This window comes from Aquarana catesbeiana, linkage group LG09 (assembly GCF_042186555.1).
Source record: "Aquarana catesbeiana isolate 2022-GZ linkage group LG09, ASM4218655v1, whole genome shotgun sequence".
Taxonomy (NCBI): domain Eukaryota; kingdom Metazoa; phylum Chordata; class Amphibia; order Anura; family Ranidae; genus Aquarana; species Aquarana catesbeiana.
Genome location: NC_133332.1, coordinates 58,716,820 through 58,742,216, shown reverse-complemented (window position 1 = coordinate 58,742,216; position 25,397 = coordinate 58,716,820). Strand labels below are relative to the sequence as shown.

The 25,397-nt window shown below is 41.0% G+C and overlaps 1 pseudogene; it reads left to right on the top strand.

Moving 5' to 3' along the window:
* The first annotated feature begins 6,329 nt into the window (after positions 1–6,329).
* The window catches only part of LOC141107690 (cytochrome P450 2G1-like), a 48,944-nt pseudogene continuing 29,876 nt past the window's right edge, over positions 6,330–25,397 (top strand).

Below are 25,397 nucleotides of genomic sequence, written 5' to 3'. Positions count from 1 at the left end.
CCTGGATTTGGGGATCCTCTGCCATTCCTCCTTGCAGATCCTCTCCAGTTCTGTCAGGTTGGATGGTAAACGTTGGTGGACAGCCAATTTTAAGTCTCTCCAGAGATGCTTGATTGGGTTTAAGTCAGGGCTCTGGCTTTGCCAATCAAGAACAGTCACGGAGTTGTTGTGAAGCCACTCCTTCGTTATTTTAGCTGTGTGCTTAGTGTCATTGTCTTGTTGGAAGGTAAACCTTCGGCCCAGTCTGAGGTCCTGAGAACTCTGGAGAAGGTTTTCGTCCAGGATATCCCTGTACTTGGCCGCATTCATCTTTCCCTCATTTGCAACCAGTCGTCCTGTCTCTGCAGCTGAAAAACACCCACACAACATGATGCTGCCACCACCGTGCTTCACTGTTGGGACTGTATTGGACAGGTGATGAGCAGTACCTGGTTTTCTCCACACATACCGATTAGAATTAAGGTCAAAAAGATCTATCTTGGTCTCATCACACCAAAGAATCTTATTTCTCACAATCTTGGACTCCTTCAGGTGTTTTTTAGCAAACTCCATGCGGGCTTTCATGTGTCTTGCACTGAGGAGAGGCTTCCATCGGGCCACTCTGCCATAAAGCCCCGACTGGTGGAGGGCTGCAGTGATGGTTGACTTTCTACAACTTTCTCCCATCCCCCAACTGCATCTCTGGAGCTCAGCCACAGTGATCTTTGGGTTCTTCTTTATCTCTCTCACCAAGGCTCTTCTCCCCTGATAGCTCAGTTTGGCTGGACCGCCAGCTCTAGGAAGGGTTCTGGTTGTCCCAAACGTCTTCCATTTAAGGATTATGGAGGCCACTGTGCTCTTAGGAACCTTAAGTGCAGCAGAAATTTTTTTTGTAACCTTGGCCAGATCTGTGCCTTGCCACAATTCTGTCTCTGAGCTCTTTAGGCAGTTCCTTTGACCTCATGATTCTCATTTGCTCTGACATGCACTGTGAGCTGTAAGGTCTTATATAGACAGGTGTGTGGCTTTCCTAATCAAGTCCAATCAGTATAATCAAACACAGCTGGACTCAAATTAAGGTGTAGAACCATCTCGAGGATGATCAGAAGAAATGGACAGCACCTGAGTTAAATATATGAGTGTCACAGCAAAGGGTCTGAATACTTAGGAACATGTGATATTTCAGTTTTTCTTTTTTAATAAATCTGCAAAAATGTCAACAATTCAGTGTTTTTCTGTCAATATGGGGTGCTGTGTGTACATTAATGAGGAAAAAAAAAGAACTTAAATGACTTTAGCAAATGGCTGCAATATAACAAAGAGTGAAAAATTTAAGGGGTCTGAATACTTTCCATCCCCACTGTAAATCCTTGGACACTGTGTGACAATATAGTGATAGTCATAGTTTTAGTATCAGTTTTTTGGGATTCAACAGTACCGTATATACTCGAGTATAAGCCGAGGCACCTAATTTAACCACAAAAAAATGGGAAAACTTATTGACTCGAGTATAAGCCTAGGGTGAGAAATGCGCAGATACTGTAAGTGAAAAAGAGGGTCAACAATGCCCATTTGCAGCCTCACTGTGCCCATTTGCATGCCTTACTGTGCCTATTTTCAGCCATAGGTCCCCCGAACTTCAAACTCAGTAGTTAAGAGTTCCTAGATGCCCCCTAGCTGAAGCCAAAATTTGGGATCTCTGGACCCAAAGGGTCCCGAAAAGACATTGCTGCAGATGGACACAGTTTACCGATTTGGGGGCCCGTATCTTGGGGCCACTTGGTGCTAGGAACCCCAAATGTGGTGTGCAAACCCAGTGGAACTAGCACTACAACACATCCAAAGCTGGGGTTCCTATCACCAAGATACGGGGCCCCAAAATCAGTTCGGAAAATATCAAGCACTTTTCTGCAGCAGAGAATGACATTTTCCGAACCGACTTTGGGGCCCCATATCTCTGGGCCACTTGGTGCTAGGATCCCCAGCTTTGGATATGTTGTAGTGCCATATTATGTAATATTCTGTACAACTTGTGGCATAGCAAAAGGGTTGTACCAAATTTTTTTCCTTCTCTAAAGAAAACTGCAATTGGTTTAATTTTAATTAAGTGTAACATATATCTGTGATAGAAAAACTGTATGGGGTTGGAAAAAAATATTTTTCCAACCGACGGTGGAAAAAAAATGAGACCTAAAAAAACTCAGTCTTCGAGAGCTAGGAACAGGGTGTATGAACAAAAAAATAAATAACAAAAAAAGAATATGAACAGAATAAGTAACGACTGAGTGAGTGTAATTCATGTCAGCATAGGGCAGGGAGCCAAAACTAATTTATTATAAATTATCATTAGTATGAATATCTGTGCAACTTTTAAACAAATACTTATAACTTTAAAATAATCTGTAAATGATTCTGATCTTGTAACTTTGAAAAACTAGTATAGCCAGACGCGGGACCAGACATTTAGTGGTGCTAACCACCTCCACCCATGTTGAAATCAGTTTTGATTGATTTAAGTATTTGCTATCTGACACAATTTGTATAACATATGTTGTTATCAAGAACCAAGCAAATATAGAGGGTGAACGTGATAGGCCTCACCAAGGTCCAATTCCTGTTAACATTCAGATTATATGAATGAAATAAGCAAAAAATACTGAATTTTTATATGCATTTGTTAAGTTTAGAGAATTAATCAAAAAAATTTAAAAAAGGGGGGGAGGGAGAAAAACAGGGATCATAAAGAAAATAAATTTATCATTTTTTTATCATCTGTAATACCTCTTTAAACCAAGATAAGTATATTTTATTATTATACTCAAGCTGACTGAAATTATTGTACCATATCCACATATCTGAAAGGTTAAATATAGGAACTTTCAAGTAATAAAGTCTAACCCAGTGGCGGCCGCTCCATTAGGGGCGCAGGAACGTCGCCCCCCCTGATCCAACTGCCTGGCCCCAATCTACATGCAGGGTGCCAGACGCATGATTAGAGCCTGAGGCTCTAATTGACTTCAAAAAAGGGTGGGCTTGGGGTGCAGAACACTATGCCCTGAGTCCAACCAATTGTGTGACATTAGCAAATTAATATTCGCTAATGTCTTCCTGCTTCTCCTACCGGCCAATCAGGAAGCGGGTCCTGAGAGTCTTAGGACTCCTGACCAATCGGGTCTCAGGACCCACTTCCTCTTCGGCCGGGAGGAGGAGCATCACCTGTTCGGCCATGAGCCTGGAGTGAAGAGCAGCCTCCTAAGGTAAGGCCAGATCCGTCTCCCATGGGGGGAGGGGGGATTGCGGTTGTGCGAGTGAGGGGGGCAGGCTTGTTTGCCGCCCCCACCCCAAAATATTGAGCACCAGCCGCCACTGGTCTAACCCTTTATTACAGTAGAAGACAAATGTATTATTGCACAACACTATTGGGTCCCAAAGGACTCATTGGGAGTGGAAAGACTTAGGTAATTAAAGTTTACCTATGTCGCCAGTGTCCATCTTGCCCTCCAGAGCCCAGTCATCTTGGTCCCTTAGATAAAGCGGTATAAAAGGTGCCCGTCTTTCACTGTCTGTTGTAGAATAATCCAGACCACTGTCTTGTGCGGTGAAAATATAATCCAGCTTTATTGAACATTTATATGTGGCACTTGAACTGCAAACTGGAATGTGCCAAATGGTTTACATTTCAGTATTAAGGATGAACTTAGTGTTTGGTTTGAACTAACATTCAGACTGAAACCGAACACGGGAAGAGACTGGGTGGGGGCTGTCAGGTAGGCTAAACAAAGCCCCCAATGTTTTCCAGTGGCAGCCCTGCTAACACGTCATCATGCATAGATAAGACACATAAAAATATGTGAAGATGTGTGAATCCAGCCTTAGGCAGATGTCTTCTCATGTTTTCTCCAAGCAGAAAACATTTTTACTCTTTAATTAATTTCAGATTATACTGAACATCTTCCTTCTTCCAACCTAAGCCTTTAGCTCTCCTTGACAGGATTTAGTTGTGAAATATGTCCAGATGATTATCTGTAGATTGTATGGATTATTTTTCTTAATGTCATTAAAACATACACTATATTGTCAAAAGTATTGCGACACCTGCCTTTACACGTACATGAAATTTAATTGCATCCCAGTCTTCGTCCGTAGCGTTCAATATTGAGTTGGCCCACCCTTTGCAGCTATATCAGCTTCAACTCTTCTGGAAAGGCTGTTCACAAGGTTTAGGAGCCTGTCTATGGGAATGTTTGACCATTCTTCCAGAAGTGCATTTTTGAGGTCAGGAACTGATGTTGGACAAGAAGGCCTGGCTTGCAGTCTCCACTCTAATTCACCCCAATGGTGTTCTATCGGTTTTGAGGTTACTACTCTGTGCAGGTCAGTCAAGTTCCTCTACGTCAAACTCGCTCATCCCTGTCTTTATGGACCTTGTTTTGTGCACCGGTGCGTAGCCATGTTGGAACAGCAAGGGGCCATCCTCAAACTGTTCCCACAAAGTTGGGAGCATGGAATTGTCCAAAATGTCTTGGTATGCTGACGCCTTAGGAGTTCCCTTCTCTGGAACTAAGGGGCCAAGCCTAACCTCTGAAAAACATCCCCACGCTATAATCCCCCTCCACCAAATGATTTGGACCAGTGCACAAATTAAAGTCCATAAAGACATGGAGGAGTGAGTTTAGGGTGAAGGAACTTGATTGGCCTGCACAGAGTCCTGACCTCAACCACATAAAACACTGTGGGATAAATTATAGTGGAGACTGCGAGACAGGCCTTCCCATCCAACATCAGTGCCTGACCTCACAAACGCGCTACTGGAAGAATGGTCAAATATTCCCATAGACACACTCCTAAACCTTGTGGATAGGCTTCCCAGAAGAGTTGAAGCTGTTATAGCTGCAAAGGGTGGGCCAACTCAATGTTGAACCCTATGGACTAAGACTGGGATGCCATTAAAGTTCATGTGTGTGTAAAGGCAGGCGCCCCAATACTTTTGACAATATAGTGTATCTTCAACAGACATGCTTTCTATGCAATTATAGTAAAGAATGATTAAAAATAACTAATTCGTAGAAATAAACCCTCAGTGTTTTATTTCTTTTTAACTTAACACATTAAAATGAGCATTATCCTGTAAACTCTTGTTAAAATCCTTACCCCAACACTTGCAGTTTGTAACATTTAATGTTGTTGGAAGGAGGAGGAGGAGCAAGGGAGGGACTTGCTATCCTAGGCTATGGGTCTGTGTGATTCTATTCATGTACACAATGTAAGGAGACACAATTTTAGTCTCTGCATGCAAGGGTGGCTCCATTATACAGGTGGTCTCCAAACTGTGGTCTGGGGACTGGATGCAGCCCTTCGCTTGCTATTATCCGGCCCTTGGGCCAGTATTTCATTCACTGACACCAATGAAAGGGCACAGTTCCTCCCCATGACAACAACAATGGGAAACAATTCCTACCAATGACACCAACAATGGGGTGGTCACAGTTCCTCCCAATGACATCAACAATGGGGCACAGTTCTGCTCACTGACACAAAAGATGGGGCATTGTTCACTCCACCTGATGCTTAGACATTTTCTACTCCCATTGGCCACAAACCGGGCCTCCCTGAAGTCTGAACGACAGTAAACTGGCCCTTTGTTTAGAAAGTTTGGAGACTTCTAAATTAGACGATGCAAGAAAAGATAGAGTAGCCCTGAAACAGGAAACCTGGGGTAGAAATCATGGCACCGTCTTAGAATGGAACGAGGATTCAGTCTGAGTTCATACTAATGCGAATCGGGTGCCATTCTCCCCACATCCAACTCACATGACAGGAGACTGACCTGCTCTCAATAGAGCCAGTTCACACATCTCCGGGGTGGCTGCAGAGTGCACAGCAGAAGGGTCCTGTGTGTCTTTGGCTTCATTTCAGGTCCGAATTCAGGCAAAAATTTGGGCCTGATTCATCCCTGAAACAGAGAACAAGGACGCACTGGACCCCTGCTGTGATCCGCTCCACACAACAGTGTGAACCCAGCCTAAAAGATGAAGAAGATGCATAAATGATTAAATCAGCTAAAAAAAGAGGATTTAATATTAAATTACCACACAAGTCTGCAAAAAAAAAAGAAAAAAAAAAAGGCCCGCAATAGCAAACTTTGAGTATAAAAAGAGATTTATTAGGATTTTAATTCCTTGTTCTTTAATTGATTTATTATCATATAGTAACATTAAATACTTATTCCTGAATGAGGATTTATGGACTGCCCTGAGTTGGAGGTCTTCCAGGGTTGCTCCACCCAATCAAACAAAAGCAGATCTCTATATAAACTCTGCAGCTCCGTGTGTCTCAGTTTTCTCTTCCACGATGGACATAACAGCGATATTAACAGGGATCTTCATACTGATCTGCTGCTTCTTCATCTATTCAACATGGGACACAATGCACAGAAGACATAAACTCCCTCCAGGTCCTACACCTCTGCCCCTTATTGGAACTTTGCTGCACATTAAATACGGTGGGCTAGTGAGCTCATTAATGAAGGTCGGTATCTTTTTAAGTCTATGTACAGATCCTCATTTGAAAAAGGTGATTTGTTTAGGGGTAGCAAAAGGCTCCATGCACACTGGACGTTAAAATAATGTTATAAAAATGCCAGTAGCTTTGCAGTGAGTCTTTCAATGTTATTTAACGTTTTTGCAATAGCGTTTATTAGCATTTTTTAGTGTTTTTCCACGTTAGCGTTTTTTAGCTTTTTTTAGAATTTTTTTTAAATTTAACATTTTTTATTCAATGGATCAAAAACGTTAAACGCTGGTGAGTCACGTTTTTGAGTGTTTATCGACGTTTATCAGCGTTTATGAGTATTTGGCGTTTTTTGTGGTCAGAAAAACGACTTCTGAATGCGAATTTATGGCATTCAGAAAACAGCCCATAAACTCCACTGCTGATAAACATCCAAAAACGTCCATGTGTGCATGGACACATAGGATAACATAGAAGGGAGTTTATGGGCTGTTAAGAGAAACATCCAAACTCCCAAAAACGACCGTTTATGAGCTTCAGTGTGCATAGAGCCTTATCATATAAGTTGGCCAAGGAATGGCATTTAGATCATATATTTGCTCCACTAGGAATCAAGGAAAAAAAACCCTCTGAAATGATCTTTCTTTTGTATATTGAAGCTATGGAAGCAATATGGTCCAGTCTACACTTTGTACTTTGGTTCTCGTCCCGTGGTTGTCATATGTGGATATGAAGCGGTGAAGGAAGCTCTGGTAGAAAAAGCAGAAGAGTTTGGCGCTCGGGGTCCTGTACACCATATTGAGAAATACACCCAAGGCTATGGTAAAAACCTCATGACTATTATCACTTGTCCAGTCTACTCCAAATGATTTACTGTATATATTGAGCCTATTATTCCATATTTACACTTAAAGTAGAACTATAGGCAAAACTTTTTTTTAATTTTGGATAGAGTAAGAGAGGGTTATAACCCTGTTTGATTTTTTTTTCCGCCATCTATGTCCCATTGCAGAGATTTCCCTTCACTTCCTGCCCCATAGCCAAACAGGAAGTGAAAGGAAATCCCTGCAAATTAAGGTAATCTATTGGGGACCCCCAGATCACCAAGACCCCATTGGAAGAGTTTCGCTCTATTACTTTTCTGAGGACAACCCAAAATTTGGGATTTTCTTTTATTTTCACCTTCCATTATAATGGTAAACAGGACAATTAGAGGGGATTACTCTGCTTATTGGGGGTACAAACAACAATAAATGGGGACACTTCTAATGGGGACACTAGTTCAGGTGAGCTGGGGGTCCCCAAAGAATCCCCCAAGGTCCCCAAGGAATCACCTTAACCACTTTCGGACTGCCCACCATCGTTATACATTGGTACTTTGACATTGAATACCGTTGTTATGGCAGCAGATAGCTGCCATAACAATGGTATATTCTTAAACGGCAATCCGCTTTCGGATTAAAGTGGTTCAAGTGGGGGCCTTAGCATTAAACACATCTGTACTATAAAAAACATGATGATCTGGGATTTAATTGACCTATATTCAGCATCTTTCAGACGATGTACATCTATAGGGGTTACTCTACAATGCAGAATAAAAATGTGATACAAACAAATCCATTTAGCAGATTGGGTCTCAAGAGTAAGTTTAAATGTCAAATGTTCACATTTGACTGATGCATACCTTAAATCAAAACCATCTTCTAATTCAGGGCTGAGTCTCAGCAACGGGGAAAGGTGGAGAATCATACGGAACTTCACGTTAAGAACACTGAAGAGTTTTGGGTTTGGAAATAAGAATATTGAAGAGAAGATACAAGAGGAAGCATTGTGTTTGGTGGAAGAATTCAGTAAGTTTCAAGGTTAGTACAATGAATTTCATTAAAAGAAAAAAAAAGTCAAAATGAATTAACTACAGTACTTCCCAACAGTGCTATAGCCAAAAGATCCAGTTCTGGGAGGGTTTCATAGGTGTCCTCCCAGAGCCCCACCTCCTATGTGCCCCTGGGGTGTTCATCCGTCCTTCGGACACAGCTGATTACAGATCATGGTAAGGCTCTATACTTGTGCGACTTGACGGGATGTTGATGCAACTTCGATACTACTTTGGATGAGTGTTACTTGTGCAGAAATGAAAATTTTGTTAGGATTCTTTATTTTCGAACAAATTCCACATTTTCAGAACAACTGGAATTTGAATCAGTCTAAAATTGATCGACCAATTCGAATTCTGTGTGAAGAATAGCTGGTTGTTAAGGAGAGGGCTGGGAAACTGGACGCCTTGTCCTTAACAACCGATGACTTATCAGCTGTCAGTGAGTTTCCCCACTGACAGCTGAATGTAAAAAAAAGAATGCTGGCAATAAAAAAAAAAAATAAATCAAAAAATTAAAAAAACGATGTGGGGTCTCCTCCACAATCCATACCTGACCTTTATCTGAGCATGCAGATTCTTTAAAGGTTACGATATTCCCCTTCTCAATTTCTTCAGTTTGATTAGAGCTATACATTTAGAATATAACTTTTGCAATTATAATAAAAATATATGGGGAGGGGGTGTTTATTATTGTTTATTTGGTTACTATGTTTCCCTATATATTGATTTATCCACCTTTGTATTACCCTTTCTGCAGGGGTATCAGCCCCATTTGATGCCTTCTTAATTGTACCATTAAGATTGTACGGTTAACACCTATGTATTTCCTTGAAAACGTAATAAAGTTCTTGGAACAAAAATAAATAATTACATTAAAAAATTACAAAGCACCCCCCTCCCTATGTGCTTGCACAAAGAGGCAAACACATACGTAGGTTGCACATGCATATGTACATGGTGTTCGCACCACACATGAGGTATTGCTGCGAAAGTTATAGCGAGAGCAATCATTTTTGCTCCAGTGTAAATTCAATCTTTATTAAACATTTTTCGCTTATTACAATTAACATTTACATAGGACAAAAGACAATATTCAGTATCGTAGCTTATATGTACACACCAGTGACGGAGAGTAGCTCCCTCAACACCAGCCCCCCCCCCCACATACCCAAGGAGGGGGAAGAGAAAGAAAAAAAAAAACCCATTCATAAAGTGCCATAAAAAATTATTTAAAATCTTCAAGTGCTTGTGCTCTAAATATGTTATTTACCTAATACGCGTGAAGAGAAAAAAAAAAGGGGGTGGGACCCCCTATTTATAAAAAGTGCTATGAAAAAAAATTAAAATCTATAAATACTTGTGCTCTGTATATGTTATTAACCTAATATTTGTAAAAAGAAAACAAAAAAACAACCATTTTATAAAAGTGCTATGAAAATAATTCAAAATCTTCAAGTGCTTGTGCTCTGTGTATGTTATTAACCTATTACGCATGAAAAAGAAAAGAAAAAAAATACATTTTATGAAAGTGCTATGAAAATAATTTAAAATCTTCAAGTGTTTGTGCTCTGTGTATGTTATTAACCTATTACGCGTGAAAGAGAAAAAAAAAAAAAAAAACCCAGTTTGACGTGCTTAGAGTTAAATAATTTAACATCTTCAAGTGCATGTGCTCTGTGTATGTTATTAACCTAATACATGTAAAAAAAAAAAAAAAAAAACCCTTTTATGAAAGCGTTATAAGAATAATTCAAAGTCTTCAAATACTTGTTCTCTGTGTATGTTATTAACCTATTACACGTTAAAGAAAAAAAAAAGGGGGGGAAGGGGGGGGATGAACCGGTGCCTCGGAGGGAGCTATCCTCTACAATCAGCATATGCCACATAGTCACAAGTTTAATTTAATAATCTTATTCTAAAAATTAAGGAAGTAATAAAAAAAAAAAAAAAAAAAAAAAGGAAAAAAGAAAAAAAAAGGAATGTTGTGGATCGTTCCTTATTTATCTTCCCACTATTAGATTCCCCTTTAGAGTTTGTCTAGGCTTTCGGCAATAGCCTCTAGTTAATTTAATCTCTATCTAACTCCTAATCAAGATTTTCCTATTTTGCCCATATTTTTTTCGAAATTATCCTGTTTGTTCCTGGTCTTATAAACCCACCTTTCTGCCTCCATCATTTCATCCACCTCCCTTTTCCAATCTCCTAGTGTGGGGCATGTAGCCTGTTTCCGGTGCCTGGGTATTAACCTCTTTGTTGCATTTAGTAAATGTGGTGTTAGACTATTTTTATAGGATTTTGTGTCTCCATTGATCCCATGGAACAGAATATGTACAGGTGTTAATACTATACACTTGTTTGACATTCTTTTGATCCATGGGGCTATTTCTTCCCAGAATACCTTGATCTTAGGGCATGTCCACCAAATATGAAGAAATGTACTCCGGTCTTTACATCCCCTCCAGCAGCGATTATCTACATTTGGATATATCTGTGCTAATCGCACCGGGGGTTCTGTACTATCTAGTCAGGAATTTATATGACATTTCCTGGATAGATGAGCTTACAAACGAGGAATGCGTTACCTCTATTAATTTTTTTATTTGTGATGGGGTAAATGTACAGTTTAATTCATTTTCCCATTCTTAAATAAAATATAGTGTTGTGATTTTTTTGTTCACTAAGCATTAGTTTATACATTTGAGACAGTAAATGATTGGGATCTGATATTTTCATACACATCTTCTCAAATATAGTTAAAGTGTTTTGGGGCCTTATTTGATGTTCTCTTTTTTTAAAGAAACTTTGCATTTGGTTGTATCTCCATCCTGCCATCTTCATGTCTCCTTGTGATGATATCAGTTCTGCTTGGGGCATAACAGTACCCAAAGGGGCATATCTTAGACACATTGTATTCCCTCCTGATTCCCATGGATCCAACACTCCCTTTTCTTCTCCAGGGGGGAACCATGGATAACCTCCTAATGGGGCTGAGGGAGATGTTCTAGGAGCATGTTTGCCGGTTTTATTTATTCTATCCCATACTGCCAGTGTATTTCGAGTTAATGGAGATGTCCATTTAGATAGTCCTCTATCCTTGGCTGATATCCATGGTGCTCCTGCTAAGTCTCTTTCTGCCATATTTTTCTCAATCAACACCCATGCTTTATTTTCGGAATCATGACACCAATTTAGGATACGTACCAGGGTCATTGCTCATTGCGAGGTGTTATATGCTATTCTAGCATTCCTATTCTTCTATATGAAGGATGGAAATTCTTTGCGTACCTTTTTAAAAAATAATTGGGGGAGTGGTATGGGTACTGTATACAGTATATATAATAATCTGGGTATTATATTCATTTTTGCTCCAGTAACCTGTAAAGTCTTATAAAGTATTGCTTATGGAGATATCTATTTACTCGGTATAACATCATCTTTTATATTTTACCAAACAATTGGGTATTATTTAGTTTTTTTGTTCATTAAAACTCACTAAAGTATATTTAAAATAATGCATTTGCAAAACCACTGCACAGAGTAGGTAAGTATAACATGTTTGTTATTTTTTTTTTTGTTTTTATAAAAATTTGTCCTTTACAATCACTTTAAGGGCCCATAGGAAATAGATGAACATGGTGAGTGCATGGAGAAAATTAGAGTTACAGTTCCTTGAAAAAGTATTTATACCCCTTGAAATTTCCCACATTTTGTCACGTTACAACCGAAAACATAAATGTATTTTATTGGGATTTTAGGTAATAGACCAACACAAAGTGGCACATAATTGTGAAGTGAAAGGAAAATGATAAATGGTTTTCAACATTTTTTACAAATAAATATCTGAAAAGTGTGTCGTGCATTTGTATTCAGCCCCCTGTGTCAATACTTTGTAGAACCACCTTTCGCTGCAATTACAGCTGCAAGTCTTTTTTGGGGATGTCTCTACCAGCTTTGCACATCTAGAGAGTAACATTTTTGCCCATTCTTCTTTGCAAAATAGTTCAAGCTCTGTCAGATTGGATGGAGAGCATCTGTGAACAGCAATTTTCAAGTCTTGCCACATGTTCTCAATTGGATTTAGGTCTGGACTTTGACTGGGCCATTCTAACACATGAATATGCTTTGATCTAAGCCATTCCATTGCAGCTCTGGCTGTATGTTTAGGGTCGTTGTCCTGCTGGAAGGTGAACCTCCGTTCCAGTGTCAAGTCTTTTTCAGACTCTAACAGGTTTTCTTCTAAGATTGCCCTGTGTTTGGCTCCATCCATTTCCCATCAACTCTGACCAACTTCCCTGTCCCAGCTGAAGAAAAGCATCCCCACAACATGATGGTCAGTGTCACTGGGCACAATATGCTATTGCGCCCATTTAGCTGATATTGTGCCCATATAGATGCTGTTGCGCCCATATAGATGCTGTTGCACCCATATAGATGCACAACAGCAGCTCTATGGAAACAACAGCAGCTATATATAATATGGACACAAAAGCATCTATATGGGCACAGCAGAAGCTATATAGGCACAACAGCATAAATATGTTATTGTGCCCATATAGCTGCTGTTGTGCCCATATAGCTGCTGTGCCCATATAGATGTAAATTAGCAGCTATATGGGCACAATAGCAGCTATATGGTCACAACAGCATCTATAAGGGCACAATAGCACCTATATGGGCACAATGGTAGCTATATGGGCACAACAGCATAAAGATGCTATTGTGCTCATTTAGAATTTAAAATCTCCACTGACTTAAGCCAAGGCTACACCATGCAGGTGTATTTTTTTTTTGTAATTGATCTATTGCCTAATTGTATGTTAATTTATACCTTCACTTGCTGTGGTTACAGCATATTTTGCATGGATTTGCATGTGGCTCAGATCGCCATGGCAGAAACAGGTACACTCTCCCCCCAAAAAGTGCCAAATGTGGCAGTGGAAATGGGTAGGGTTATCATGCTTTATGTGATAATGATTAAGCCCCTCCCCTTCATGACATTGTCAAAAAGTGGTGGAGAATGAGCAACCTTCAAATGATGGCCCCCCTAAAAAAAAGTTCTGCGGATGCCCATCCACACCCGATCGAACTTTTGATCAGTCAATGGCCAGCTTTATTCTTCTAGTCTTTAGAGGTTTCCAGTCAACTAGAGAGATCGGTTTTTGGAATAATTTAAAATGTAAATGTAAGATCTTAGGGTAAAGCACAGTTGAGATAAAAGTCACATGATAATATTTTCTGTTCCAGATGTTCCATTAGCTCCAGATGATCTGCTTATGATTTCCTTCGCCAATGTTCTCTGTTCTATCATATTTGGAGATCGCTTTGACTATGAAGATGAAAAGTTTTCTAAACTCCTGGACATTGTCAGGGAATCGTTCAGTATTGCGAGTTCTACATGGGGACAGGTAAAATTGTAAAATTATGTTTGTAACTTGCAGGGAATTTTTTTTTTTTTTTTAATGGAAGAGTTTACTACCAATTTAAGTGGATCAACAATAACCAACATGAAATAGATAAAGGTTGTGATATTCAATAATGTATATACAAATGTTGAAATTAGATGATTAGAACAGTCCACAAGTGATGTAAAAATAAATGCTGATGTCGATCTCCACCATCCACCACCATAGTGATCTTAAATATCAGTGTCTTTGTGTTTCCTCCGGACGGAGGAGATGCGTCACCTGGAACCTGAGTGAGAAATCTTCACATCTTATACAGTGCCAATGGGTGATCTTGTTGGGAGACCATCTGGACCTGGAGAAGAGCCTTGGCTAGGTTAAAGCCACAAGCGCTAACGATCCCTTGTAATGAGGGATCAATAGGAGCTGGTAAGCGAGCCTTTCGGCTGTTGGTGGAGGCACTGATATTTCCTTGTCAAATGTGTTTATTGAATTTTAACAATTAGCATACATACAGTGGGGATGGAAAGTATTCAGACCCCCTTAAATTTTTCACTTTTTGTTATATTGCAGAAATTTGCTAAAATCATTTAAGTTAATTTTTTTCCTCATTAATGTACAAACAGCACCCCATATTGACAGAAAAACACAGAATTGTTGACATTTTTGCAGATTTATTAAAAAAGAAAAACTGAAATATCACATGGTCCTAAGTATTCAGACCCTGTGCTCAGTATTTAGTAGCACCCTTTTGATCTAATACAGCCATGAGTCTTTTTGGGAAATATGTAACAAGTTTGTCACACCTGGATTTGGGGATCCTCTGCCATTCCTCCTTGCAGATCCTCTCCAGTTCTGTCAGGTTGGATGGTAAACATTGGTGGACAGCCATTTTTATGTCTCTCCAGAGATGCTCAATTGGGTTTAAGTCAGGGCTCATGGAGTTGTTGTGAAGCCACTCTATAGTTATTTTAGCTGTGTGCTTAGGGTCATTGTCTTGTTGGAGGGTAAACCTTTGGCCCAGTCTGAGGTCCTGAGCACTCTGGAGAAGGTTTTCGTCCAGGATATCCTGTACTTGGCCGCATTCATCATTCCCTCGTTTGCAACCAGTCGTCCTGTCCCTGCAACTGAAAAAAACCCTCACAGCATGATGCTGCCATCACCATGCTTCACTGTTGAGACTGTATTGGACAGGTGATGAGCAGTGCCTGGTTTTCTCCACACATACCACTTAGAATTAAGGCCAAAAAGTTCTATCTTGGTCTCATCAGACCAAAAAATCTTATTTCTCACCATCTTGGAGTCCTTCAGGTGTTTTTTAGCAAACTCCATGCGGGCTTTCATGTGTCTTGCACTGAGGAGAGGCTTCCGTCGGGCCACTCTGCCCTAAAGCCCCAACTGGTGGAGGGCTGCAGTGATGGTTGACTTTCCACAACTTTCTCCCATCTCCCGACTGCATCTCTGGAGCTCAGCCACAGTGATCTTTCGGTTCTTCTTTACCTCTCTCACCAAGGCTTTTCTCCCCCGATAGCTCAGTTTGGCCAGACAGCCAGCTCTAGGAAGGGTTCTGGTTGTCCCAAACGTCTTCCATTTAAGGATAATGGAGGCCACTGTGCTCTTAAGAACCTAAAGTGCAGCAGAAATTTTTTTGTAACCTTGGCTAGATCTGTGCCTTGCCACAATTCTGTCTCTGAGCTCTTCAGGCAGTTCCTTTGACCTCATGATTCTCATCTGCTCTGACATGCACTGTGAGCTGTAAGGTCTTATATAGACAGGTGTGTGGCTTTCCTAATCAGGTCCAATCAGTATAATCAAACAAAGCTGGACTCAAATGAAGGTGTAGAACCATCTCAAGGATGATCAGAAGAAATGGACAGCACCTGAGTTAAATTAATGAGTGTCACAGCAAAGGATCTGAATACTTAGGACCATGGGATATTTCAGTTTTTCTTTTTTAATAAATCTGCAAAAATGTCAACAGCTCTGTGTTTTTCTGTCAATATGGGGTGCTGTGTGTACATTAATGAGGAAAAAAAATGAACTTAAATGATTTTAGCAAATGGCTGCAATATAACAAAGAGTGAAAAATTTAAGGGGGTCTGAATACTTTCCGTCCCCACTGTATGTACATATGGTGTCAGCAAAAGAAAAGATCACATATATGGTAATAATATTGAGTTGTAGTTCCAACAAAAACTAAAAGTAGTTTAACTAAAACAATTTAAGCATGGATCTAACAACTAAGATTATGGGGTTGATTCACTAAAGGCAAATCCACTTTGCACTACAAGTGCACTTGGAAGTGCAGGCGCTGTAGACCTGAGGGAAGATCAAAATGAGGGGAAGCTCTATTTCTATCATCCAATCATGTGCAAGCAAAAATGCTGTTTTTATTTTGTTTGCATGTCCCCATCCGAGCTACAGCGACTGCACTTCCAAGTGCACTTCCAACTTAGAGCAGGTTGATATAAGATGACCTCAGATAAAAAAAAAGGTCTTAATTATTATCAAGAGTATAGTTTAAAAAAAAAAAAAAAACATAAAAAAAATGTATTATAGAATCTAAAATCTCATACTACATATTGGAACTATGTACATTTGGTATAATGATAACCAAGGAATGCTACCAGAACTTTATAAAGAGTAAACTGAAAGAGGAGAAAGAATAGGTGGAAATAGTAGAAGAGAAAAAGAAGAGAAAAGAAAAAGTAATCTCAGGTAGGAGAAAAATGAGAGGTAGTACATGGTAATAAACACATACCATGAATGCTGAGAATGGAAGTATAAATTGAGATTACCAAGGTCTTGGTAGGGAAGCATCAAAACTGGAAGGCAAAAAAGTGAGTCACCCAGGGATTCCATATATTCTCAAAGTTGGATATTATATCTTGAGTTATAGCCTCTGTTTTGGCATGGATCATTGCTTGATTGACTCTATTTTTAGTTTCAGCAATTATTAAGGATGGGGATTTCCAAGCTTTGGCAATATTTTGTTTTGCGGCTGTAGTGATCTTTAATAGGAGTTTGACATGGCAGTAGGAGAGAGTGGCCGGTTTTAAGTTTAAAAGTGCTATTGTAGGATCAGGATTGATAGGGGTTTGCAACAGTGTGGAAATCATAAGAAATACATTTTGCCAGAAATGTTTTGCTACCGGGCTATCCCACCAAGTGTGGAGATGTGATCCAAGATCACCACAGTCACGAAAACAAGATAGAGAATAATTTGGAGGATATTTTGCAATTCTGACAGGGACCAAATACCACCGCGCGAGTACTCTGTAATTTGTCCCTAAGGGACAAATATTAAGGGACAATATTTTGTGAGGATGACTTAGTTGTGATCCAAATCTTATCCCAATCGGCTGCTTCCAACTAAAACCCAAAATCCATCTCCCACCTAGTCACAAAGAATGGTGGGTCTGAGTTGGGTTTAGTAATAAGATGAGTGTAAAGAGTTGAAATAAGTCCCTTAGTGTGTGGGTCACGTTTACATATATTTTCAAAGCGCGTTAATTTATCTAAATTAATTCTTCCTTGTATATAGGGCATAAAAAATGTTTTGTGACTTTCACGTAAGTCAGGGAAAGTTTTGAATGAAGTAGAGGATGCCAGTTCACAGAGTTGAGTTAGATTAGTGGAGGTCCATACTTTAAAAAATTTAGGGGAAGATCATGCAGGATAGAAAAGTGGATTTTTAAGAAATGATAAAAGAGGTATATGGGGAGATTGTAGTCCATTTACTAATTTAAATTTATCCTACATGGCTAGTGTATGTTTAGTTATAGGATTATTAAGTTTTTTTACGGTCAGAGGAATTAGACCATACGAGGTTGGTTATTGAAAGTGAGTCGCAATCTATTGATTCCAGCGCAATAAATGCAGCCACTGTGCCCATCAAACGCAGCCACTGTGCCAAACGCTGCCACTGTGCCCATCAAACGCTGCCACTGTGCCATCAAACGCTGCCACTGTGCCATCAAACGCTGCCATCGTACCTATCAAATGTTGCCAGTGTGCCCGTCAAATGCTGCCAGTGTGCCCATCATATGCTGCCAGTGTACCCATTAAATGCTGCCAGCGTGCCCTTGAATGCCCCCAGTGTGACCCCCCGCCCACTCGCCGTCTGCCCGGCACTTACCCTGTCTTGGTGGGGCAGCAGGTGACGGCTACGAGCGGGGACTTCCATGCATCTCCTGCCATCTTCATCTCCCGTCCTCTCCTCCCGATAGGCGTCCAATAGTGGCGCCTATCGTTTAAGCCAATCAGGTGACAGGTAACAGACCCAAGCACCTTACTGGCAGGGAGGCAGTTTAGTGTTAGGAAAGCAAATAGTCATTCACCTTTCTAACACAGCTGAGTGACCTGCGAGCACCCAGCATGGAGCCCACAGGTCACCTTTTTTGACGCCTATTAGAGCTGTAATTCAGGCGCCCGGTGCCTGCAATGGGGCCGGGCGCCTGAATAGGGGGTGGCAGCAGGGGCCATAAATAGATTAATGCAATGCATGAATCTATCTATTGGTGGTAGAGGGGTGGCAGGAGAGAGGGGCCGGGCCACCACTGCCCTTTGGGCTTTGGAAGGTAAAGAGTGTTTTTGGGCAGACGGGGTTTCAAGGAGCTCCAAACGAAAGTTAATGACTTACGTTGTAGTATTCTGAGAAAGTATGCTGGAACAGGGATAGGTAAAACTTGAAAAAAAAAAAAAAAATGTGGGCAGTATAGCCATCTTTATTACGTTCATTTTACCTATTCAAGATAATGGTAGAGAGGACCATAGTGTCAAAAGATTAGATATTTGACGCAAAATTGGAGGATAATTGGCAGTTAAAATGTCAGAAAGTTTGGGTGTGAGAGTTATCCCTAGGTAAAGAAGGCCTAAAAAGGGCCATGAGAAAGGGAGGGATGTTTGCGCTTGTTGTAAAATATGAGGTGGTAAAGATATATTTAAGACTATAGATTTTTGATAATTAATAATTAGACCAGATATGTGGGCAAAGTGATCAAGATTAGAAGCAGAAATATGAGGGGATGACATAAAGATTAAGATATTGTTAAAAAAAGGAAAAGTTTATGTTGGTGACCAGCTAAATCTAGACCTTTAATAGAGGGGTCAGTCCGGCTTGATTGAGCAAGGGGTTCAATAAGTAGGGCAAATAAGAGTGGGGAAAGTGGACATCCCTGGCACGTACCTCTACAGATGTCAAATAGGTTTGATTTATATCTAGCATATTTAACAAAAGCTTTGGGATTTTTATATAATGAGGAGACCCAGCTAAGAAAATGAGGACCAAAACATAAAATAGGTTATTTGCCTTCCCAGCTCTTACCAAAACTAAAATTAAAGCTTGAGTTGATCTGTGAGTACCCTATATTTGAAGAAGAAGATTACTGTTCCTGAAATGTCTACCCTACTTCACTTAACTTTGCAGTCTGCTCACTCTGTTCAGCTGACTTTTCCAAAGTATATTGTTATAAACTAAAAAGCTGAGTAAACTGTCGGCGCTTTATAAATCCTGTATAATAATAATACTCTGGATATCCTGCATTAGGGATACACCAATAGCGATACCAGTATCAGTGCCGATATCAAGCATTTGCGCGAGTATCGAAACTCAATCAAACTTGGTTCGATTTCCATCAATACAAAATGAATGGGCGCAACTGCACTGCAAAGAATCACATGCCATTTGAAGAGGAATGCGGTGTGGTTCCTGTCTGAATCACATACAATTTTCCCTACCGCACCTGTGTGTGTATAGAAAGGGAAAAGCATCATCTAGTGGGCAGTTCATAAAACATTTTTAGAACTCACATTGAGTACAGCTCAAATGCAAAATCTGCACAGGTCTCCTGGTCCCACCGGTGATAGAAAATCACGGCTGCTGGAGGTGCTCACGGGGCTGAAGGAGATGCGTTTGTTTGCCCTAAGCTTCACTTTAGTGTGTTTTTTACAGAAATGTTGCATTCCCCAGACCTTTACGGTAATAACATGATATAAAAAATTGGAACTACCACTATTTTCTTTTCTAACATGTCTGCTTTCAGTAAATAAATATAATATTTTATAAAATATATAATATTTGGGGGTTTTGAGTAATCTTCAGGCCGAAAATAATTTTTTAAATGTGTGCAAAAAACGCAAAGACGGCTCTGGCAGCAAAAGGTTATAGGATCTCTAAAGCCAAGAACAACAATGTAATAAGGTAGCAGTGACAACACTGCTACTTCATAGTACAGTATAGTGAGAGGGTATTGTTAGAACAGGAAGTTTGTTAATGGCAGGGTCACCAGATTTGATATACTTTATTGTATGTTTATATCCTATAAAGACAATCTTATGCCCCGTACACACGGTCGGACTTTGTTCGGACATTCCAACAACAAAATCCTAGGATTTTTTCCGACGGATGTTGGCTCAAACTTGTTTTGCCTACACACGGTCGCACAAAGTTGTCGGAATTTCCGATCGCCAAGAACGCGGTGACGTACACCACGTACGACGAGACTAGAAAAGGCCGGTTCAGAACCAAGCGCGGCACCCTTTGGGCTCCTTTTGCTAATCTCGTGTTAGTAAAAGTTTGGTGAGAGACGATTCGTGCTTTTTCAGACTCGTGGCTTTCAGATCGTTTTCTGCCGTTCAGTTTGTGCTTGTGGGTTTGTATCTGCTCTTCAGTGCGTGCAGTCAGTTCGTATCGGAGTTTTCTGTGCGATCTTGCCCGCTCGTTGCTGTTTTTCAGGTCGTTCTTCACAGGCCTTGCTGTTCTTCAGTGCGTTCTGTTACTTCGTTCTGAGCAGCCGACTGTTTTCTAGCCATGTTTCGTATGCGTACTCCTCGTAGAGTTCGTGCTGTGCGGGGGCTTGGTGTTGGGGTCCTGACCTTGACACAAGTCCAGTCCATGAACAGGGTGGGGAGGAGTTCATGGACCAAGAATTGGTTGCTTCAGCGTGACCAGTTCTGTCATATGCCTTTGCTCCGTGAGATCCGTGAGAATAATCCTGATGATTTCAGGAACTTTCTCAGGATGACGGACCCCGTGTTTCACCGTTTGTTGGCTTCGCTGACCCCCTATATTAGCAGGCAGGATACCTGCATGAGGCAAGCCATCACTCCGGAGCAGAGGTTGGTCGCTACCTTGCGGTATTTGGCCACAGGGAGAAGTCTGCAGGACTTGAAGTTCTCGACAGGCATCTCCCCCCAGGCTCTGGGGATCATTATCCCAGAGACCTGTTCTGCCATCATCCAGGTCCTGCAGAAGGAGTATATGAAGGTAAGATTTTTATCCTTTTACATCACATTTTATTGTATTGAATGTTTGCTAATATATTGTATTTCTTTCCTCATTCCCTAATTACCATGATTGTAATATGCTGTGAATGTCCCCTTTGTTCTCATGCATGCTGGATTTTTAGGTAATTATTATTTTATGTCCTTTATACATATTTGCCCTTCACTAACCTCCCCAGCATGGTCTTTCCTGGCCTATATTCACCTCATGTAGTCACCTAACAATGTATTTTATCAGCTCCATAGTAGTGCTTTACCCCAAACACCCCCTAAAATGTTTGGAAATGTTATTTTTGATTTAAATTCAGGCAGAGTGCCAGAGGCTTTTTTTTGTGGTGTCCCCAAATTTTTTTTAACCCTCCCCCCCCAACTGCTAAGTCAGCTGATCCCAATTCTCTATCCTCAATCATCTATCTGCTGACTTTTCCAAACCCATACACACTATACCCATCTCTTTACTGGTCAGATTTATGGATGAATTCCCCAAAGCATGTAGTGCAAGGGCCTGCCTGTATACTTTCCAATGGTACTGTTTAAAGTTTTTGTATCGTATTATTATCTTGATAGGTAATAGCAGAATGTTCAAATGTCCTCAAATGTGTACAGTGTGTATTTATATCTTTGTATTATGACACTTCTTACCTGTCCAGTGGTCTGCCAATAGTGTAACTAAGGAGGGGCTGTTCCAAGTAATACCCATTATTTAGGCATTCATCTCTCAATGAAGTGAAGAGGGTTACCTGTCCAAGAGTCCCCCCCCCCTATAATGTTAGAAATGGCCCATGAGAGGGGGGGAGGGGGAATATGATAGGTGTACCTTATACTTTGTTGTTGTTAAATTCCCCTTAGTAAATGCTATCTGGAGGTTGCCCCATAATGTTTGTGTCTAATCTGCTTGCCATGTTTCTGTGAAAAAATAGTAATGTTTTTTTTTTTTTCCTCAACAGTTTCCTTCAACGCCACAGGAATGGCAGACTGTGGCCTCCCACTTTGCCCAGCGGTGGGACTTTCCTAACTGCGGAGGGGCAATTGATGAGAAACACGTCCACATTGTCCCACCACCCAACTCAGGGTCGTACTATTATAATTACAAGGGGCTTAATAGTATAGTGATGTTGGCGGTGGTGTCGGCTAATTACGAGTTCTTGTATGTGGACGTGGGGAAGAATGGCCGGATGTCCGATGGTGGAGTGATCACCCAGACGGAGTTCTACAGGCGTCTCCAGAATGGCAGCTTGGACTTGCCACCTCCAGAGGACAATGTTGAAGGTCTCCCATTTGTGTTTGTTGCTGATGAAGCATTTGCGCTGGGGGACCACCTGATGCGGTCATTCCCGATGAGGACCCTCACCCCGGAACAGAGGGTTTTTAATTACCGGCTGGCCAGAGCCCGAAGAGTGGTGGAGAACACATTTGGAATCCTGGCCAGCCGGTTCCGATTATTTCTGACACCCATCCATATGGCGGAGTATAAACTGAACCATATAATACTTGCCTGCTGTGTTCTCCATAATTTTTTAAGAAAACATTCAGCCAACTATGCTGGCTCAGTTGGGCCTGAGGCCGGAATCCCTAATCCATCAACACTGACGGCGCTTGAAAGTGGCCGTCCTGGCTTGCCCTCCCTGAATGCCCGTGATGTCCGGTTACGCTACCTGGAGTTCTTTGTGGGTAGGGGGGCTATCAATATGCCAGACAATCTGTGACACCTTTTTCGAATAAAAAACAACCAAAAGAAATTCTTTGCGGACATTTACTGCTTGTGTTTGTTTTAGCTGACCCTGACAGAAATGTGTTGAGTGCAGAAAATGTCGTGATTGGGTAACCTTATAAAAAACAGTGTTGGCTGGTACTTCCTAAATGCAAAAACACATTTCACTACAAGTGCACTTGCAACTGCACTGAACCTGCACTTGTAGTGCAAAGAGGATTTGCCCTTAGGAAATAACCCCCATTTTTGCATAAAACAGCAATTACATCACCCCAAAAGTGTTGTAGTGTTGAGACAATAATCCACACATTCTTGAGTAAGGCACTTTTTTATACCTGCACAATCACATGTGCATTTCCCAAAGGTTTTTAAAACAAACCAACATGTTTGTTGTATAACAATGTTTGCAGTAGCATTATCAAAAATCGAAATATCCATTTCAGATAAAACAGGCCTGTGTAAAACCAACAAGAAAGCCAAAAAACTTGAACTTACAAAGTTCACATATGGTAAAACCTGAAGGCTATATCAGACATGAGTATTTATGAACTGTGTTTGATATAGCGTTCAGATGGGGGGAAATCACCCCTGGAAAAGCCAAATTTGGAAGATGCACACCAATTTACGAATGTCAACATGTGCTATCTGCCATCAGGGGGGATCAAGGGACGTGTTTTGGGGGAGCAAGCCCTTCCTCAATGCTACTTTATAATTGAGGAAGGGGTTGCACCCCCAAAACGCGTCCATTGATCTCCCATGATGGCAGATAGCACATGTTGGCACACTGTGTGCATCCTCCAAATTTGGCTTTTCTAAACATTTAAAAAATTTTGGTACGATAAAACAGGTGATTTTGTGGGGTTTAAATTCGCCCCAAAACATCAATGATGTTATTATTTTTTTTAATAACATCACTGATTTGTTGCTGGATGTTTTGCAATTGGAGATTACACCCCATGATCTCCCCGATCAGTATCTGGGCACTTTCAGATGTAAAGCGTTCTGGATCACGATCACCTAAAAAGAGATAAAGAACAAAAAAAAAGGTCTCAAAAATCTGCCACCATCCATCTCTTTTACCTGAGCCTGTGGTCGCAGACACTCACCTGTTGTGGTGCCAATCTCCACCACGTCTTCTTCTTCCTCCTGCTCTTCTTCTTGTGTTGGTATTTCCCCTTCTTCCAGAGGGGGGGGGTCTCTGGTCTCCTGGGATGAGGGGTGTCCGAGTCTTTTCTCCCCTATGTAAAACAAAAATGGTATACTTAGCACACAGATATTTGATGGCAGAACTAGAAATAGGAAACATTGCTCGGAAGTGGGGTACAATTGTCTATTTTAGCCGAGTTCCAAGATGTATATTTTTTATTGCCCTTTGTCAAGCTGCAATACTTTACCTGTTTGGTACAAGCTTCACAGATGTAGCCCCCCTATAGTATACACTGGAGCACCTGTGTGCCCCCCCTAATAAAAATGGTGTTCTTGTGTCCCACACTAGTGCTCCAGTGTCCAGATGTGACACACAATCTAGTTTGCATTTCATTCTAGTAACAAACCCATCTACACAAACAAATATTTGGCATCCAAGTAGGCCCCCAAAAATGTGTGAAAATGCATATGGCCTAAACAATGGTGTTCTAGAGGCCGAAAGAAAAATGTTTGATACGAACGAATAATGTGCCCATGAACATTAAAGTTGACCTTTTGAAACGTTACAACTAATAAAAGCATATGGAGCAGAACGAACGTAATAAAGACAGAAAGAATAGGAACACAGCACAACTACTTACTTTTTTGCAGCACTCTCCGGATCTTTCGGTACTGCTCTGGCTCTCTCAACTTCAGGTCCGACCACCGCTTCCTGAGCTGATCTTTAGACCTTTGTACCCCGAAATTCCGCTCTAGACTCCTGACCACTTTCGCCATGATCTTGGCCTTTCGGATGTTCGGGTTGGGGTAAGGCCCATATTTTCCGTCATAGTCGGACTTCCTCATTATGTCGACCATCTCCAACATCTCCCCAAACGACATATTTGTGGCCTTAAAACGTCTCCTTCTGGATCGGGACATGCCTGGATCCACCCTTTCCTCCTCCTCCTTCTCGTTGCTACAATTAGCCCGCACCTGCTGTATGTCCGCCATCATGCTCTTCCCCCACTGCGCCGAACGAAAAGGGGCGGGGAATACACTAGAAAGAACGTCAGGGGTGGGCGGAGTTACACGCATGCGCAGTGTATATAAAGCGTAACACGCGTGCGTATTACGTTTGATCTGTGAGCGGAGGAAGGAGCATTGGACGGCCGATCGTAAGAACGAAGGTAAGAGACAAACTTGTGCCTATACTGCTTCTAGATTGAGGCCTATATTGTAACAAGATTAGGAGAGTTTTGTGTGACATTAGGCTTTGTCTTGTGTTGTGTCTTGCAGTGAACGTGGATATCTTAATGAGAGATACTGACTTCATATCAGTATTCATAGATATGCTAAGGGAGCTGCCCTGTCTGTGGGAGATTAAACACCCCCATTACAAGAACCAAGCAAAGAGGAAGGCAGCACTGGAGCAATTGTGTGAAATTGTGAAGCAGGTGATCCCCACGGCAGACATCACTTATTTAAAGATTTTCATTGGTGGCCTGAG